At 37.8% G+C, this 18,663-nt stretch overlaps 1 pseudogene; it reads right to left on the bottom strand.

The window, feature by feature from the left end:
- Positions 1-17,207: 17,207 nt before the first annotated feature.
- LOC114213784 (small ribosomal subunit protein uS9 pseudogene) lies at positions 17,208-17,646 on the bottom strand (annotated as a pseudogene).
- Between the last annotated feature and the right edge of the window lie 1,017 nt (positions 17,647-18,663).

The raw sequence follows: 18,663 nt of genomic DNA on the forward strand, positions 1-18,663 counted from the left end.
GTCCATACCTCTTAACCTTGGTTTATACAGTTGGGTAAATAAATTTCCAAGGTGTCAACTAAGAATAATCTCAGCACCTCTATGACCTTAACTCATCAACTTTATACCTTATGTATCTTTTTTTTTTTTTTTTTTTTTTTTACTATATCCAGTGGCCAAACTCAGGTCTTCTGAGAGGAGTTTATTATTTTTGCTATACTAAAAAAGATTTAGAAAATAAGAGGTTTAACATTATATTTCAAGTTTAATAAGCTTACAGGTAGTTTCTTTCCATTTTTATTTTGTATTCCACCCCACCAACTTGGCTATGGTATATAAAGCTGGCTATTGTATATAAATTGTGTGTGTGTGTGTGTGTGTGTGTGTGTGTTTGTATAGGCTAAAAGAGAAACATACACATAGCCCTATGGTAAAATAGTGCCTAGCATGTTACAAACATGTTACTTTTTAAATTTGAACCATTTTCCCCTCAATAAATGTTTCTGTTGATTTGACTTTATTTGTATAAACATATTATGAAAAAGGAAGCATCAAGTGTGATTTGCCTTATCTGACCGACTGGCTATATGAACCCAAGGGAAAAAAATAAAATCAGGAATTGTCCTCTGAGGGCGCAGTCTTGGTCAGATGACAAACCTTCATGCTCATTCTTAGTTCCACCGTACTGATTGGAAACAGCACCTTAGAGGTGCTGTTTTGCTTGGTAATTGATATGGTTGGTATATCCAGAGAACTTTGGAGCCCTGGGCACAGATTTTCACATTGAAAAATAAAAAGATAAAGAGGTTCCAGTCAAATCCCCTGAGTGGGGATGCTCAGTACAGTCAGGTGTGATGTAGCCACACACAGCAGGCATGTGTTAAGTTGATAAATGTGTCCCTGAACTGATGCATTTGCTTCTGTGCTACACTTGGCACCAAACCCTTCCCAACTTAGCAATTTCAATTCCTTCCATTAAACTCTCCATGTTCATCTCTTGTTTTCCTGACCATCTGTGCTCAGAGTCTTTTATCACAAAATTCACATATATCTTTGCTAAACTAAACAAATCAGTTTTTCTATATCAAAGAAAGAGACCTGTTTCAAATTCCCCAAATTCTGTAGAATAAGAGCAGAAGGCTTAGTGTCTGTCTCCTTTTGGACCTAGATTAGCTGGTGGATTGAGGCCATACATTTTTGGAACATCATTGTTTCTCACCAATTTTATAACATATAGTTCCTTCCTCATATTCTTTAAAACAAGAAATTATGAAGAAAGATATTATGGCTCCCTTTTTTTTGCTCAAAAGATTTGAGATTCATAATTGCACCAACTAGCCAGTAGTTCCTAATGCAAAATATTACACACTGGAGACACTTAAAAATAATTTTTTGAACGAATTAATAAGTGAACATTGCATATTTCATTGAATTACAGCTATTTTTAAAAATACCTAACACAGGCCTAACACATAGTAGGCATCCAATGAATGCCAGGTAAAATTATTATGCAAATTTGAACTGGATAAAACAGCTATAAATCAATGACTTTATTCATAAAGGTATTGACTTAACAACTATTTGTTCAGAATCTACTCTTTCCAAAGGACAGTGCTAATATTGGCTAAAATAGAAAGGCAATGCAATTCCTGATCTTGTGGAGTACATGGTGCGGGTGCAACAGATATTAATTCAATATTTACACTTAGGATTGTGTGATGCAGAAAATACTTTGTTGTATGAGAAAGCATTACAAAGAAAAAGTCTGTATACTGGAGATGAACAAAGCCTCAAAGAAGACTTTCTTGCAAAAGAGATGTTTAATCTACAATCTAATAGATAAGCAGGAAAGATAGCTGGAAATAGGGTATAACTGACATATTGTTCTTGACAAAATGTTTAATCTGAATCTAATCTTGAGAAAGAAATCAACTAAATCAAGGTTGTGTGAAGTTTTTCCAAACAGAATGTTGGTGGGGAAAATGACTAAGATAAAATGGAGTTCATATTATAACTAGTTGTGTTAGCTATCTGTTGTGTATACAGAATTACCACCAAACCTAACAGCTTAAAACAGTTTATTATCTCATTCACATTTATTATCTCACACGGTTATGAGAGTCAGGAATTCAGGAGCAGCTTAGGTGTGTGGTTCTGGCTCTAGGTATATCCTGAAGTTGCAGTCAGGGCGTTATTTAGAGTCGTAGTCATCTGAAGTAGGGGGTGGGCACACAGCAAGCTCCATCAGTCTCTGTCACATTGTCTTATGTCCTCCTCCTCCCCCTTTTTCTTCTTTCCTATCCTCCTGTCTTCCTTCTTCTCATTTTCCTCCTCCTCCTTCTTTTTTACCTCCTTTAAAATATGGAAAAACTATTCGAGGGGCGCCTGGGTGGCTCAGTGGGTTAAGCAGCCAACTCTTGGATTTTGGTTCAGGTCACGATCTCACGGTTGTGAAATCAAGCCCTGCATCAGACCCTGCACTAGGTGTGGAGCCCACTTAGGATTCTCTCTCTCCCTCTCCTTCTGCCCCTGCCCCCACTCACACTCTCTCTCTCCCTCCAAATAAATAAATAAAATCTTAAAAAAAAAACAAAACTATTCTAGGTTTGAGTGCCAAATAACAACAGGCCATGAGAGGGACTTGGCCCATGCACTATAGCTTTCTGACCCCTGATCTAAAGGCTTGCATGCGACTACAAGACCCAAGTGGCTCATTCATATGGTTGTTGGCAGGAGGCCTCAATTCCTGACCGTATGATCCTCTCCATACTGCTGCTTGAGTGTCCTCATGTCAAGGCAGCTGTCTTCCCCCCAGAATGGTGGATCCAAAAGCAAAAGCAAGGAAGAAGTCACAGTTCCTCTTATGACCTTGTCTTGGAATTCATACATGGTCACTTCTACCACACCAGAAGCAAGCCATTAAATCTAGCTCACACCCAAGGAAAGGGGCACCCACTTTTAAAGGGAAGGATTATCAAAACTTTGTGGACAAATTTCGAAATTAACACAACAATCTTGTCCTCTATGATTCTCATCATACTCCTAATGGTGAGGAAAAGTTAGAAAACAGCACTTAAAAAATTTAACTTCTTTACTCCAAACCGCTTTTGTCGTTAAGAACTGAAGCAAATGATACATGAAAGCAAAGATCTCTTTTAAAGAATCTGTAATACTGGGGAGCCTGGTTGGCTCAGTTGGAAGAGCATGTGACTCTTGATCTCAGGGTTTTAAGTTTGAGCCCCATGTTAGGTGTAGATATTAAATATCTGACAGAGAGAGACACAGCGAGAGAGGGGACACAAGCAGGGGGAGTGGGAGAGGGGGAAGCAGGCTTCCCGCCGAGCAGGGAGCCTGATGCGGGGCTCGATCCCAGGACCCTGGGATCATGACCTGAGCCGAAGGCAGGCGCCCAACGACTGAGCCACCCTTAAATAAATAAACTTTAAAAAACAAACAAGAAAATAAGGTGTCTATAATATTGCTATCTTATACTATCATAACCAAATTGGAGTTGACCTCCAAGTTTGAACCAATGATAGCATGAAAACTGGTAAGAGAAAGAAAGGTGAGTTAAAATGTCCCTTTTAAGGTGATTGTGCCTGTTGACGCTGCAAGTAAAATCATACTACTGTTCTGAGGCCCAGTGGCTATAACGTATATTGTGGTGCCATCTAGAACACAGAGTGTACATAATGGGTGCTGATTAAATCCAATATTATTTCAACAAAAAATTATGGCCAGTATTTAAACCTTTATGACTCTGGATGATCACTGGAAACTGGCAGGTTTAGATGTTACCTTCACATCCAAATTAAAAGTATAAATCACCACAAAATAAATGATAGAAGGAGCAATGTTATTTTGTCCTTGTCACAGCGGGTTTATTGCATTGAGAAGTATGCCTGAATTTACAAATGGACTAAGATACTGGTTTTGTGTCCAGAGTGTGTGGTCTCCCTATTTAATGACATGGTACTTTAAGAACTCCAGAGCAAGTAAGCTAATACTAACTCTATTATCATGGGTTTTTCACATCAGTAGTAGAGGACTTAAAGCAGTCAGAATTCAAATATGTTTAGAAAACACATATATATTTTTTGTTAGCATTAGTTATGAACACAGAACTACTTTTCTTCTACATCAGGGATTTTAACTATAATACTGAATTAACAGTGGTAAAGTAAATGACTTTTTTTTAAAAAGATTTTATTTATTTATTTGACAGAGAGAGAGCGAGAGAGGGATCACAAGCAGGGGGAGTGGGAGAGGGAGAAGCAGACTCCCCGCTGAGCAGGGAGCCCAACGCAGGGATCAATCCCAGGATCCTGGGATCATGACCTGAGCTGAAGGCAGACGCTTAACCGACTGAGCCACCAAGGTGCCAAAAGTAAATGACTTTTAAAAGTATTTTTGAAATTGTTGATTCTTGTGTAATTGAACAATGACCATCATCAAAGGGCACTTTTAGCTCAAGGCCTCTGTTGACCATTTTCACCATGTTTAAATATGAGTAGTAAAGTAGTAAAGTAGTAAAGTAATTTGTCACATTCATATTAGGTACGTTAATAAGCTCTAGGGGGGGAAAGACCTTTTACAATTGTTATGTTTAAGGTCTCCACAATTATTACAAGGGAAACCTTTCTCCTTGACGATACCAGCAATTACTTTTTTTAAAAATACTTTTTAAAATAATTCAAAGATCTCTTCTTAAAGGATTCTTACATAGCTAAAGGCTCTAGTAGCAACATTTCTCAGATTTTTCTAAGGTTCTTTGGAGGGTAGGAAACAAGGAAACATCCCTTTGATATGTTATTATATTTTAACCAGTCACAATATGCTATCATGACATTCAAAACTCAAAATATTTCTCCAAGGCAAAAATTACTGGAGCAACGTGATAAGCCCAGTTGAGATATATATAATAAATCAGAACAAAGGTCACTTTTTTCCTAAAATAATGAGCAACACTGCCCATTGATGACTTCAGCTCTTGGAAACCATTAATCAAATTGCAGCATTGCCCCTTCACTGCTCGAATATGATGGTGCTAGAAGAAACTGATAATTGAGTCCTTTTGAAATGGAAGAGCATTTCAAATAAAGGAATTGAAATATAAAAACTAGAGATGTCATTGGCTCCAACAATTTTCCCTTCGACTTCAGGACTTTGCCTCTTTTATCAGCAAAGTTGTTAAAAAAACGAGAACCAATTTCTTAGACATCTTTCGGAAAATGAAGCTGAGACTGGTTGAAATCTTACGAGATGGCTAGCCAGTTGAATGTTTTCAGAGGAATTTGTGTATCCTTGCTTTGCCTGCTTTGGCATTTCTGCTGCAACCTGAAATCCAAGGGGTGATCTGTGGAAAGCTTGGGGGAGCAGTCCTGCTTTCCTGATATTTCTAGCACTGGAAGATGAGGTGATTTTAGTTTTTTGTAGCATTCCTTTTCCTTTTGAATGGCTTCTGTTTAACATCACATAGTTTTAAATAAAAATCCTTCTTTCTAAGGAGAGTTTCACTATCAAAGTTTTGAATAAAAACCTTTCTTTCTAAGGAGAGTTTCACTATCAAAGTTAAGGTCCAAGAGAGGAAAAGGCTGTCATTGGATTGTGTTAAGGATAAATGAAGAACTGAACACACCAACCTTTGCTCACATCGTCATAGGCCCTCTCCTGATAAAGTGTGATGATGTCATAAACAACACTCTATGACAACACTGTACAACGAGGCCAGAAAGTTGTTGGACTAGAAGGCAGAGAGTTTTGATTTATATAAAAATACTCTGGCGGTTATCACCAGTAATGCCAAACTTTATATAGTAAAGAAAAAAAGAAGCATGTGGTGTTTTAATGGGCTTTTGTAAAGCATTTTTAAAGCTCATTTGAATTTACATTAGTGCTCCTTGAAAACTGCCAGAAGCTTGATAAATGAGCATCTTAATAAAGTTAAATTGTAGCCAGTGTGAAATGGCAATATCATGTATTTTGTAAAATTATTGCCTGTCAGTTTGTAGACTGCAATTCTACACAGGGTCAAGGATTAAGGAAAAAAGAGGAAAAAACGGGAAGAGGTACCTCACAGAGGACTGGAACACTGTAAGTCATTTAGTTCTGAATTCTTTAAAATTGGAACTTAGAAACTTATGAAGGATTTGTAGCTGTGCTTGGAAAATAATGAAATATATATATATTTTTTAAGATTTTATTTATGTATTTGACAGAGAGTTAGAGAGAAGAGCACTAGCAGAGGGAATGGCAGAGGGAGAGGGAGAAGCAGGCTCTGCACTGAGCAGGGAGCCCGATGTGGGACTCGATCCCAGGACCCTGGGATCATGACCTGAGCCGAAGGCAGACGCTTAACCATCTGAGCCACCCAGGCGCTCTATATATATTTTTTCACAATTAAATTACCCATAAAAGATATGTAAAGTGAATAAGCTGATACTGCTACAACTTTGTCATTTCAGCATTATAATAAAAGAAGTTTCAAGTTCAAAACAATGAATAATAGTGAAATTTTAAAAATAACCATGCCACATTCCAAAGAGTGCATTTTAAACATCACAACTGATATCCGGTTTTCAATGGCACTGTTCCATTTGTTTATTCACTCATATTGCCAGTCAGTCATCATGGAATATTCTGAGCCTCTACTATATACCAGGCTCCATTCCAGTCACAGATGATAATATAAGACAGTGGTAGGCAAGTTGGATGTGGTTCCTGTCTGCATGGTGTTTATATTCTGGTGAGGGAGCAAACAATCAGCCTATCATAAACACACACACACACAGAAAAAATGTGCAGTAGTAAGTGGAAGGAAGGAATTAAGCAGTGATTTGAGAGACAGACTAAGAGAAGAAGACCTGTTTGGGGCAAGGTGATAGGGACGGCCCCTCTGAGAGACATATAAGCTGAAACTGGAAGTGAAGAAATGGATGGAGGTAGGAAGAGACCAGATATGGGCAGCTCTTCAACTACATTTGGCTAGGAGAGGGAGCAGTGAATGTGGTAGTTGTTAGAGAGTGATGTGGGATCAACGGAGATGTGTTTGTTTGCCTTTAATAGGAGATACTAGAGCATATAAGTATGATGATGAGAATGATCCTTTAGATAGAAATTGATGGATGATGCAAGAGTGTGAGGGTTTAACTGAGGGGGCAAAGCCCTTGAGATGGTGATGAGGATGAATAGGATTCTGAGTAGTTTTGGAGAGAGAGGACTTGAGGAAACATCCCCTGGGAAGATTGTGGATGTAGGCTGTGCAGCTCTAGTGTAAGAGAGAGGAGTAGGTTTGTGTCTGATAGGCTTCTCTTTGCTTCATGACGTACAAGAAATCATAGGCCATAAGAGGGTTGTTAGGTTGTGTGGTAGAAATAAGAGAAATATGAAGTCACAGAGGGCCCCTCAGACATACAATGACATTTTCATCTGATAATTCTTTGTTGTGGGGGCTGCCCCGTGTACTGTAGGGTGGTTAGCCAAATCCTTGACCTCCATCAACTAGATGCCAGCTGTACTCCATCAGTCATGACAGTCAAAAATGTCCCCAGACATTAACATATATCCCGTTGAGGGAAAAAGTGCCCTGCTTTAAGAACCACTGCCCTAGAACAACCACGAGAAAAAGAAAGGATAGCTAATAAGTCATAGGGAAGATGAATGGAATAAAAAATGTTCAGTTAGTTCAAAAGAAGGCAGGAAACAAGGGGGAAAAGGAACAAAAAATAGATGAGACAAATAGCAAACTGGGAAGAGGATAGATTTAAATCCAATCAAATTCAGCATTACACTAAATTTAGATGTCCTAAACATCTTTTTTTTAAAAAATATTTTATTTATTTATTTGTGAGAGAGAGAGAGAGAAACAGCATGAGAGGGGAGAGGGTCAGAGGGAGAAGCAGGCTCCCTGCTGAGCAGGGAGTCCGATGCGGGACTCGATCCTGGGACTCCAGGATCATGACCTGAGCCGAAGGCAGTCGCTTAACCAACTGAGCCACCCAGGCACCCTAGATGTCCTAAACATCTTGACTAAAGGCAAAGATTATCAAATTGAATCAAAATGCAAGACTTCAATTAAATCATCTGTAGGGAAATTCAATTTAAACATACAGATGTAGATGTTAAAGGAGAAAAAAATGAAAAACATATAGCATGGAAAAACTAATCAAAAGAAAGATGGAGTAAACATATTCATATGAGATAAAGTAGACTTCAGAATACAGGATGTATACAGCCAGGTATAAAAAGAGCCATTACATTTTATCAATGCATCAATTCATCAAGAAGATAAAACAGTCTTAATATGCTTGTACGTAGTAACAGAGCTTCAAAATGCATAAAGTAAAAACTGATGATGAAAAGAGAAAAATAAGTCAACGATTAGTGATGTCCCAACTGATCTCTCGGCAAATGAGAGAAAAAGAAATTTAAAACAATCAGCAAATATATGGAAAATCTGAACATCACTCTCAGTGAACTATACCTAATTGTCATTTATAGTCCACTTCAACCTTCAACAGAAGAAGACATGTTCTTTTCAAATACACCTGGAACATTTACCAAAATTTTGGATCAGGAAGCAAATTTCAGTAAATTAAAATGATTGAAATCATAAAAAATGTTTTCTGACCACAATGAAATTAAACTAGAACAGAAGGATACCTGGAAAAATCCATAAATATTTGAATTAAATATACTTCCAATAATTCTTGGATCAAAGAAGAAACCCAAAAGTAATCAGAAATTAGTTTGAAGTGAATGGAAATGGAACAGATCATATCAAAATTTGTGAGATGTCACTCAAGTGTGCTGAGAGAGAAATTTATGGCATCAAGTGTTTATATTAGAAAATTAAAGATAAAAGGTCTTAAATGAACGATTAAGCATTCACCTTAAAGACTAAAAAAAAAGAAGATAAAATTAAACACAAAGAAGGAAGAAAATAATGTTAGAGCAAAAATCAATGAAATAAAAAGCAGCAATGCAATTTAAAAAGGCAATGAAATTACCAGCTGGTTATTTTAAAAAGAGCAACTAATTTGATACGTGCCTAGTCAGACTGAATAAGGAGAGGAATAATAACAAATTATTAGCATTAGGAATGAAAAAGGGGTCATCACTACAGACTCTACATACATTAAAATGTAGCAAGTAAATATTATGAACAACTTTATGCCAATAAATTTGATAACCTACATGAAATGGGCAAATTCCCGGAAAGACACAAACCACCAAAACTCACTTGAGAAGTAACATAACCTTAATAGCACTATATCTATTAAAATAATTGAATTTGTAGTTAAAAACCTCCCCATAAAGAAAAACTGCAGGCCCAGATGGCCTCACTGGTGAATTCTACCAAAATGCTTATGGAAGAAATAATCCATATTCTACACAAACTCTTCCAGAAAATAGAACACAGACAGGATAAAAAACCTTAACAGAATACCAGCAGACTGAATCTTGCTATGTATAAAAAGGATAGTGCTTCATGAACAATAGAGCTTATGCAAAGAAGGTGAGGTGGTTTCAACATCCGCAAATCAATATAATTTGCCATTTTAACAGACTATAAAAGCAAAACTACGTGCTCAGCTCAATAGATACAGAAAAATAATTTGACAAGATTCATCATAAAAATTCTCACTACACTGGGAATAGTAGGAAACTTCTACTTCTAATAGAAGTCATCCATGAAAACTGACAGCTAACATCAGATTTGATGGTGGAGGTCTGAATGCTTTTTCTCCCAGATAAAGAACAAGGCAAGGGTATCCACTCTCACTACTTCTCTTCACATTGTATTGGAGGTCCTAGTCAGTGAAGTAAAGCAAGAAAAACTAAATAAAAGGGATGGAGATTGGAAAGAGAGAAACATATGTCTTTATTTGCACATGATATGATCATCTATATAAATAATCTAAAGCATCTACAAAAGTACCTCTAGAATTAGTGAGTTTAACAAATTCACAGGATAGAAAATAAATATAAAAATCAATTGTTTTTCTATATAGTAGTAACAAGTAATTGGAGATTAAAATGTAAAAATCTATACCACGAATAATAGCATTAAACCAGGAAATATTTAGGGAGATATTTAATAAAATATGGGTAAGATCTAAAATATTAACAAGACAAACATTACAGAGAGAAATTAAATAAGTTCTAAATATTGGAGAAATATGTCATTTCATATGTCAGATAACTTAAAATTGTTAAGCTGTCAATTCTCCCCTAATTGACCGATAGGTTTTTATACATCATTGAAATCTCAAAATCCCAGCAGTTCCTTTTCAAGAAATTGACAAGCTCTTTTTAAGATTTTCATGGAAAATCAAAAGACCTAAAGTAGCCAAAGTTTTTGAAAAATATAAAGTCAGGGATTCTCCCACTGCCTAACTTCAAAACTTACTATAAGCTATAGTAATTAAGACTGAATGGAAAAACATAGTTCTATGAAACTGAACAGCATTCAGTAATAAACATGTACACACATTCACTTTCAACAAGGTACCAAGGTAATTCAATAGTGGAAAGAGTAGTCTTACTGCACAAATGATTTGATATCCATATACAAATTAATGAATCTTAACCCGTGTCTATTACTAAGTACAAAATACAGCTCAAACATGATCACAATTCTGGATGTATGTCATAAAACCATAAATCTTCTGGAAGAAAACATGGGAGAAAAATCTTTGTGACCTAGAGCTACAGACTTAAGATACAAAAAGCACAAACTATCAAAATTAAAAACTATTACTCTTTGAAAGGCATTCTGGAGAGAGTGTAAAATAAGCCACAGACTGGGGAAAATATTTGAAGAAAATTTATTTGATAAAGGACTTGTACATTTATACATTAAATAATACTCAGCCATACTGAGGATGAACTACAGATACACACAACAACATCTCAAGAGTATCCCGCCGAGTGAAAAAAGTCAGAACACAGTAATTCATGCTATAGGATTCCATGTATATCACATTTGGGAAAAAGACAAACTAAAGGAGGGTGAGAAATCAGATCAGTGGTTTGTTAGGGGCTCTGGGATGGAGGAGAATGTTGATTTGCAGAAGACCAAGAGGGAACTTTTTGGGTGATAGAAATAGGTGACAGAAGTGTTCCGAACTGGTAGTGGCAACATGTCTGCACACATTTGTCAAAACTCATCAATCATTTAAAGGGTGAAATTTATGGCACATAATTTATATTGCAATAAATCTGACCATTCCCTCTCAGAGAGGGACAGGGAGGGAGCGAGGGAGCGAGGGAGGGAGAGAGAGAGAGGAGGAGAAGAAATGGAATATTTCTGTACTGCTAATTACTATGTACACATGCAAAGGGTGAGAAATAAAAAGAGAAATTTCACTGTAATAATTTCAACAGAAAGAAAAGGAGTAGCTGAAGAAAGTGTTTATTGAGGGTTTTCAGTGTGTCGGACACAATAAGGGGGGCAATACTTCAAATGGGGATATTAATAGTACTTATCTAATACGTTTGTTATGAGGATTAAATTTTGCAGTATTTGTAAAGCACTTAGAAACTTTCTGGCATACAGTAAGTGGCACATAACTTCCTATTAAATAAATAAAAATAATTGTATTATGGAGCACACTTTACAGGTAAGAATACTGGCTTTGCAAGTTTGACGGTCACGTGGGAGCCTACACAGGTGCCAAGCAGAGGAGCTGTGATTCTACTCAAGTTCACTCATCAACTCCTTCCATTTATTTCCCGGCTTCTGAGGGACCAATGCAATACAATATGGAAGCCTCCTGGTGCCTTCCAGAGGGAAGGCCTCTTGTGGCTGACCTTTCTTCTTCATCCCATATTGCTATTTTGGTTCATCCTCTTTCTTAAACTGCTACTCCCATTTCTTAACTGGTTTCCAGTGCATTGTACACAAGTGACTGGGTTATTTTCCTATATAAGCAATATCAATCACATCATTTAACTGCTTAAAATGCTCTGTTGCTTGCTATTATCTGTAAGATACAAATCCAAATTCAAACCTATAGCATTAGGGATTTACATGTCTAGCCCCACATCTCTTCTTCTCTTCCTTTTATTATCCACACTCACTCCTGCCTTACTAAGCTTCTGACCTATCTGTAGGCAAAACAGACTCTTGCCCAGACTCTGCTCTGTTTAAATACATCCTCGCTTTGCCTCTTTGTGTCAGTTGGGAGTGCTTTCAGCTGTTAAGTAAGAGAAAACCTTACCACTATGGTTTAAACAAATTGGGGTGTTTTTTTCTCCCTTAACAAGACTACAGGTAAGTAGTTCAGGGATGCTGTGGTGACCCAGCAATGGTGTCAGGGAAACGTGCTTCTTTCCATCTCCCTGTTCTCTCCTCTGAGGCCTGTTGGCTCTTACCTCTGCTGCATCTTCCTCCAGGCAATGCATCTGTGTACCAGCAGATGGAGGAAGGGAAGAGCAAACAGTGGCCTTCTAATTATAAGGCTTTGTCTGCTTAATTCGGAAGGACAGACTTTTTCAGCCAGCCTTTCCTTATATCTAATTTGACAGACTGAACCAGTTGCTGGTGAAGAGGACAGATGTTACCAGGATTGGTTTACTGATTTTGATATATCCCATAGGACTAGGGTAGGGACCTACTTGCCTGAAGATCAGGAAATCTCTGCGGAGTTCTTGAAAAAATAAGATTCCATTTTCAGAGAACAGGGGGGTGTCATGAATGTGGATCTGCTGTATCAATTCAACTCCTACTCATCCTTCATGGCCCAACTGATGTGGCAACACCTCAGGTAAGTATTCCTCATTTCGCCTTGAGCAGGATTGGTTATTTTGCTCCTCTGTACTCCAGGAGCACTTGCAGTTTTAATTCAGCAATATCACTTACCATGATTTCACTGGGATATCTGTTCTTTGGCTTATTTGTCCTTCCTGGATTGCATGTTCTTCAAGAGCAAGGACTGTCTACATTATTTTGCATCCTCAAAGCCTAGATTAATACCTAGATTAACACAGAAAATGCCAAGGAGATGTTTAAATAGTTGGGCTCATGATGCTAGGAATCAGTCTAGATTATTTTCAATTATTTGATAATAATAGCTCACACTTACATAGCACTTACTATGTATCAGACACTCTTCTGAGGACTTTAAAATCCTAAAACAACCCCATGAGGTAAGTACTTTTATTACCCCCAATTTACCAATGACAAAGCTGGAACACAGAGAGTTTAAGTGACTTGTCCATGGTCACTGGATAAGAAAGACCCAGTTTTCCACCCATGTGTCTCCTGTGTGTCTCCTCTACTACTCACACACACTTTGCTTCTGACTCTTCTGGTCACCAAACATGGGGTTTTGTTTTCCCCACACCACCCTCCACCTGGAGACACCATCAAATTCCATAGGTTCAGGGCTCAGGGCCACAAGACTGCTCCCCACCCTCACCATTCATTTCAGATGCCAACAGCAAGCCCTGGTTATCACCTGTGCTTCTGGTCAACCAGCTGTAGCTCAGAGGTTCCAATGACCCCCTCCTTTGGTTCTCTGAATTTGCTACAGTGGCTCACGGAACATAGGGCAACACTTACACATATCTATATATTAAAGGATAGAATAAAGGATATGGATGAACAGCCTGATGAAGAGATAAACAGGGCAAGGCCTGGGCAGGTCCTGAGTACAGAAGCTTCTGTTTCTGTGAAGTTGTAGGGTGTTACCCCCACCCCCAGTACGTGAATGTGTTCACCAACTTGCAAGCTCTCTGAACCCCATACTACTGAGATTTTATAGAGGTTTCCTTACATAAGCATAATCAATTATTAACTCCACTTCCAGTCCCTCTTCCCTCTCTGGAGGATATGGGGGAGGGTGGCTAAAAATTCCAAGCTTCTAGTCATGGCTTGGTCTTTCTGGTGACCGGCCTCTGTCCAGGAGCCATCCAGAAACCCAACCAGAGTTTCCTCAATGGAACTAAAGATGCTCCTAGTGCTCTTTAACACTTAGGAATATACCAGGGTTTTAGGATCTCTGTGCCAGGAACGAGGGGCAGAGACCAATACATATATTTTCTATTATCTCAAAGACATGTGTTAAACAAGCAGTGTGGGGCTAGTCCAGCTCCAGATGCTCTTAACCACCATGGTGTGATCTGCAGAAAACTAACTTCTCTGAGCTTTAACTTTATTTACAGTATATTTCTCACTGTGGGGAAGCAGGAGGAAATCCACCAGCTCTTCTAGACTGCATAGAAATCCTTGTCTGCAGAAATATGGGATATCATAAAACCACAACTTTTATAGTCACGTAATCTAACTTTCTAACTCATGCAATCAATCACCCGGCCAACTAACCAACAAATATTTATTCAGTGCTTCTCAGATACTGGACACTGGGAATATGGTGGTGAGTCTAGTAGAAGAAGTGAATATTAAAGAAATTATTTTACAGATATATAACTAAAAATGATAACAACAGTTTGAAAGGAATATTAATAGTGCACTGAGAGTAATGGCTGTTACTAATTTAGATGGATTTGTATAATAAGCCATGAGGGCAATCATGAGGAAATATATATAACAGCACATGATTGAAAGCAAATCTTGAACAATTAATAATTATCTCAAATGACATTGCTACTTACAAAATAAAAAAATTTAATTCACTGAGGCATGATAAATTCTACTTAGGAAGCTGTTCTCATTGAGGTTTTGGATAGCATAAGTCTTTCCTTTTAACATAGCTTGTGCTACCTGCTTTAGTGATCCGATCACTTTCCAGCCACAGCTGGCTGTCAACATTTCTCTTCCCTGTGTAGTCTTGACAATCCTTCATTAAAGGAAATCTCTTTATTTCCCCTATGATAAAATCCCCTGTATACTATTTTAGATATGTGGTTGGCAGCAGTGGGTTTACAGACTGGCTCTTATTCTCATTTCTGGAACAAGAAAAATACTGTCGCTAATGAATATTTTGAGTATTATTTGCTACTATTTATTAAGGGCTCATTCTGTATTTTAAATATTAGGGGTCTTTGCTGTCACTCCTGCTGCCAGGCAAGCCACTGCACTCATTGCCAGCCTAATGGTGGCGGAGCTGACTCCCATTATTCTGAGGTAATAAGGACAACATTAATTGGAAAGAATAAGAATGAGCCAGGAAGGGAAAGAATGCACTGTAGAAGGATATAATTTGTTCCAGAATCTGGATCTTCATTAGTTGTTCCTGATTGTCAGTCCTCAGTGGCTTTCGCCCTCACTTTTAATAAGAAAATTAAAAAAATAAGTTTAAGAGTGAAAAAATTTCATTTAACTGAGGTGTTTTTTTGTTTTTGTTTTTGTTTTTTGTTTTAATCCTCAGGACAAGTCATAATAATTTCCCATGATACTCAGACGTGATCCTCCATCTTGTGTGAAAATAACTATTTTCATTTCCCTCCAGGGCCTTTGTTAGTTTTCAGGCAGAGATACTTGTTTGAAACTTTGAAAATCATTAAACGCTTACTGAGAAATTTCTGAAAACACAGTATTCTAAAAAGTAAACAAAATTTCTGTATTAATTAGCCTTTGCTGAAGAAATAAACAGTTCTAAAACTCCAGCAACTTAAAATAACATCTTCACTTTCCTATCACATTACAGGGGGGTTGTGCGGGTGATTTATGTCTTATTCCAAGATCTAGGCTGGAGGAGTAGTCCTTATTTTGGGATGTGCTAATCTCATGAAATTGCATTTAAAACTTCTCCTGGAGTAGAGTGCATGCACATTCCACTGGCCAAAGCAAGTCACATGGCTAAAGCCAGAATGAATGGGACACTATTACAGTTATGAATAAAGTGAATCATTAGAAACAATAACATTACTATGACTGCTATATCCAAACAACTTCTGCTAACATTTTTATTCAGGGATATTTTTAGATACAGTTTATTTATTAAATAGATTTTATTTTTTGTATGTATACAATTTCAGATTTCAAATATTTGCTTTATATCATACTTTTCATGAAACTTATTTTTAATGGCTATATTTCATTAAGTGGAGAAACCAGAGTTTTCTATGGTTTCTCTCAGTCTTTTGCTCTTATACTGATCAGCAATGGTGTTATGGAAATCTTTGTGAATTTTTTTTTTTGAGAGAGAGCATGAGCTTGAGGGAGAGGGAAAGAGAGAATCCCATGCCCAGCCGAGACCCCCATGCAGGGCTCGATCTCATGACCCTGAGATCATGACTTGAGCCAAAAATCAAGAGTTGGACACTTAACAACAGCACCCAGGCACCCCGTGAATTTATTTTTCAGAACATAAAACCTTTTCTTTTGACTAGATGCCCAGAAAAATAATAGTAGGATCAAAGGGTATGAATTTAGAGTTCATGAATTACAATTCTTAAAATAATATGACAAATTTCTGTCCAAAAAATGTGATAGTGATTTTACTCCTATTTGCAGTATAAGGAGACCCATCTGTACCAAATTCTCATCAGTAGCAATATTATTAATGATGTGAAATATTTCTGAAACTATTTGCTACACCAGGTATATTTTACTACCCCTTTTATGTGTGTGTGCCTCTTTTCTCTGGGCCTTTCTTTTTACAAGGGGGCTGAAATTTCACTGACAGAAGCACTCTGGGTATCTAATCACTTAATCCATAGCACCTTGCCTCTTCCTGTTTAATAAAGGCTGGTTGAGTGAATCACCTACTGAATAAGTAAATAACTAGAGAAGTTAAAATTTTATCTTGGGTCTTAAAAATTTTCATTGATGACCACAAGGTAGAACACTTTTCTGTATTTTTATCAACCAGTTGTGTTTTTTTCTTTTATTAATAAAGAGAAACCTTGTTCTTTGCCTACTTTCCTATCAGCTCTCATTGCTTATATCAAAATATGTCTTTATATAAAAATTAATAATCCTTTCTGGTATAACAAATGATTTGCTCCAATGTGCTATTTGACTTTTAATTTCTTTTTTTAAAGATTTTTTATTTATTTATATGACAGAGAGAGAGAGATACTGAGAGCAGGAACACAAGCAGGGGGAGTGGGAGAAGGAGAAGCAGGCTGCCGGCTGAGCAGGGAGCCGGATGCCGGGCTTGATCCCAGGATGCTGGGATCATGACCTGAGCTGAAGGCAGACGCTTAACGACTGAGCCACCCAGGTGCCCCTGACTTTTAATTTCTATTATATATATTTTTGTAAGTCCCATGACAATTGTTTATTATAAAGGTGAACCCTGATCTTCATGATGGGCTTATTGGTAGGCTTTCTGGTAGCGAGCACCAGTGCCGGGACCTCTAAACTCTTTGGATTGGCAGCGCCAGAGATCAGCTACCCGGCAGGGGCAGGTTGTACTGGAGGAGAATGTCTTTGATATCCTTCTTGGAAGCCTCATCCTTCTGATAATAGGTACTTCTGATAATAGGTCACCAGGGCTCTGGAGATGGACAGGTGGATTGCGTCAATCTGGGCCACGTGACCACCACCCTTTACTCGGACTCAGATGTCCCCCCTGGCAAATTGCTCCTTGCGCCCAAGCAGAGCTGGTTCCAATAGCTTATGTTGCAGCATGCGGGGCTAGGGCTGCCCATTCACCTTGATGAGGCAGTGGCTGTGGCTGTCTCCTTGCTACCGAAGACCTGCACGGACTGCAGAGGACCCTTGGACCGTATGGCTGCGAACATAGACAAGAGCTCCTCATTGCTTGGCAATGGGGGAAAAAGAGCTATTATATTTTTTTAGATGTATTCAATCTTTTATGTAAATATATCTTTCAATCTTTTGTAATTTCTTCTGTTGCTTGACATTTCTTCTCCTAAAGTTTTGGTGAATATTTGCTTCTATTTTTTATATTTATGTTTATTATTTAATTTTGTGTTTAGCTCTTCAATTATAATTTGCTGTTGTAGGGAGTGAGATGATATTTTATTTATTTTTATTTTTTTATTTTATTTTATTTTTTTTATTTTTTAAAGATTTTATTTATTTATTTGAGAGAGAGAATGAGAGAGAGAGAGAGAGAGAGAGCATGAGAGGAGGGAGGGTCAGAGGGAGAAGCAGACTCCCCGCTGAGCAGGGAGCCCGATGTGGGACTCGATCCCGGGACTCCAGGATCATGACCTGAGCCGAAGGCAGTCACTTAACCAACTGAGCCACCCAGGCACCCGTGAGATGATATTTTAAACTAATTAAGCAGAATTTGTTCCTTTTAGGACTTACAGACTCTCTTGTTACGGGATTCTGAATGGAGTTGCCTTCTAACGAGCAAAATTAAATGAACTTTGTGTATTTAATGTTTTGAATTACTTAAATTTTTTTTGAAGATTTTATTTATTTATTTGATAGAGAGGGACACAGCGAGAGAGGGAACACAAGCAGGGGGAGCGAGAGAGGGAGAAGCAGGCTTCCGGCTGAGCAGGAACCTCAATGTGGGGCTTGATCCCAAGACCCTGGGATCATGGCCTGAGCCGAAGGCAGATGCTTAACGACTGAGCCACCCAGGCGCCCCTGAACTACTTAAATTCTTAAAATTTCTTATATGATCAAGGGTTAAATCACCAAGGATTAAATTACCTTTATTATTTTTGATCATCACAGACTACTCCCAGCCTCAGTTCATGGTCTATTTTTTCCTGATAAGCACAAAAATAACTGGGCATATCAACACCGATAAGCACAAAAAGAACTGGACAGAACAACACCAATCTATC

Source organism: Eumetopias jubatus, unplaced genomic scaffold, assembly GCF_037043125.1.
Source record: "Eumetopias jubatus isolate StellerSeaLion01/CBP00866 unplaced genomic scaffold, mEumJub1_p1.0 scaffold_4, whole genome shotgun sequence".
Taxonomy (NCBI): Eukaryota; Metazoa; Chordata; class Mammalia; order Carnivora; family Otariidae; genus Eumetopias; species Eumetopias jubatus.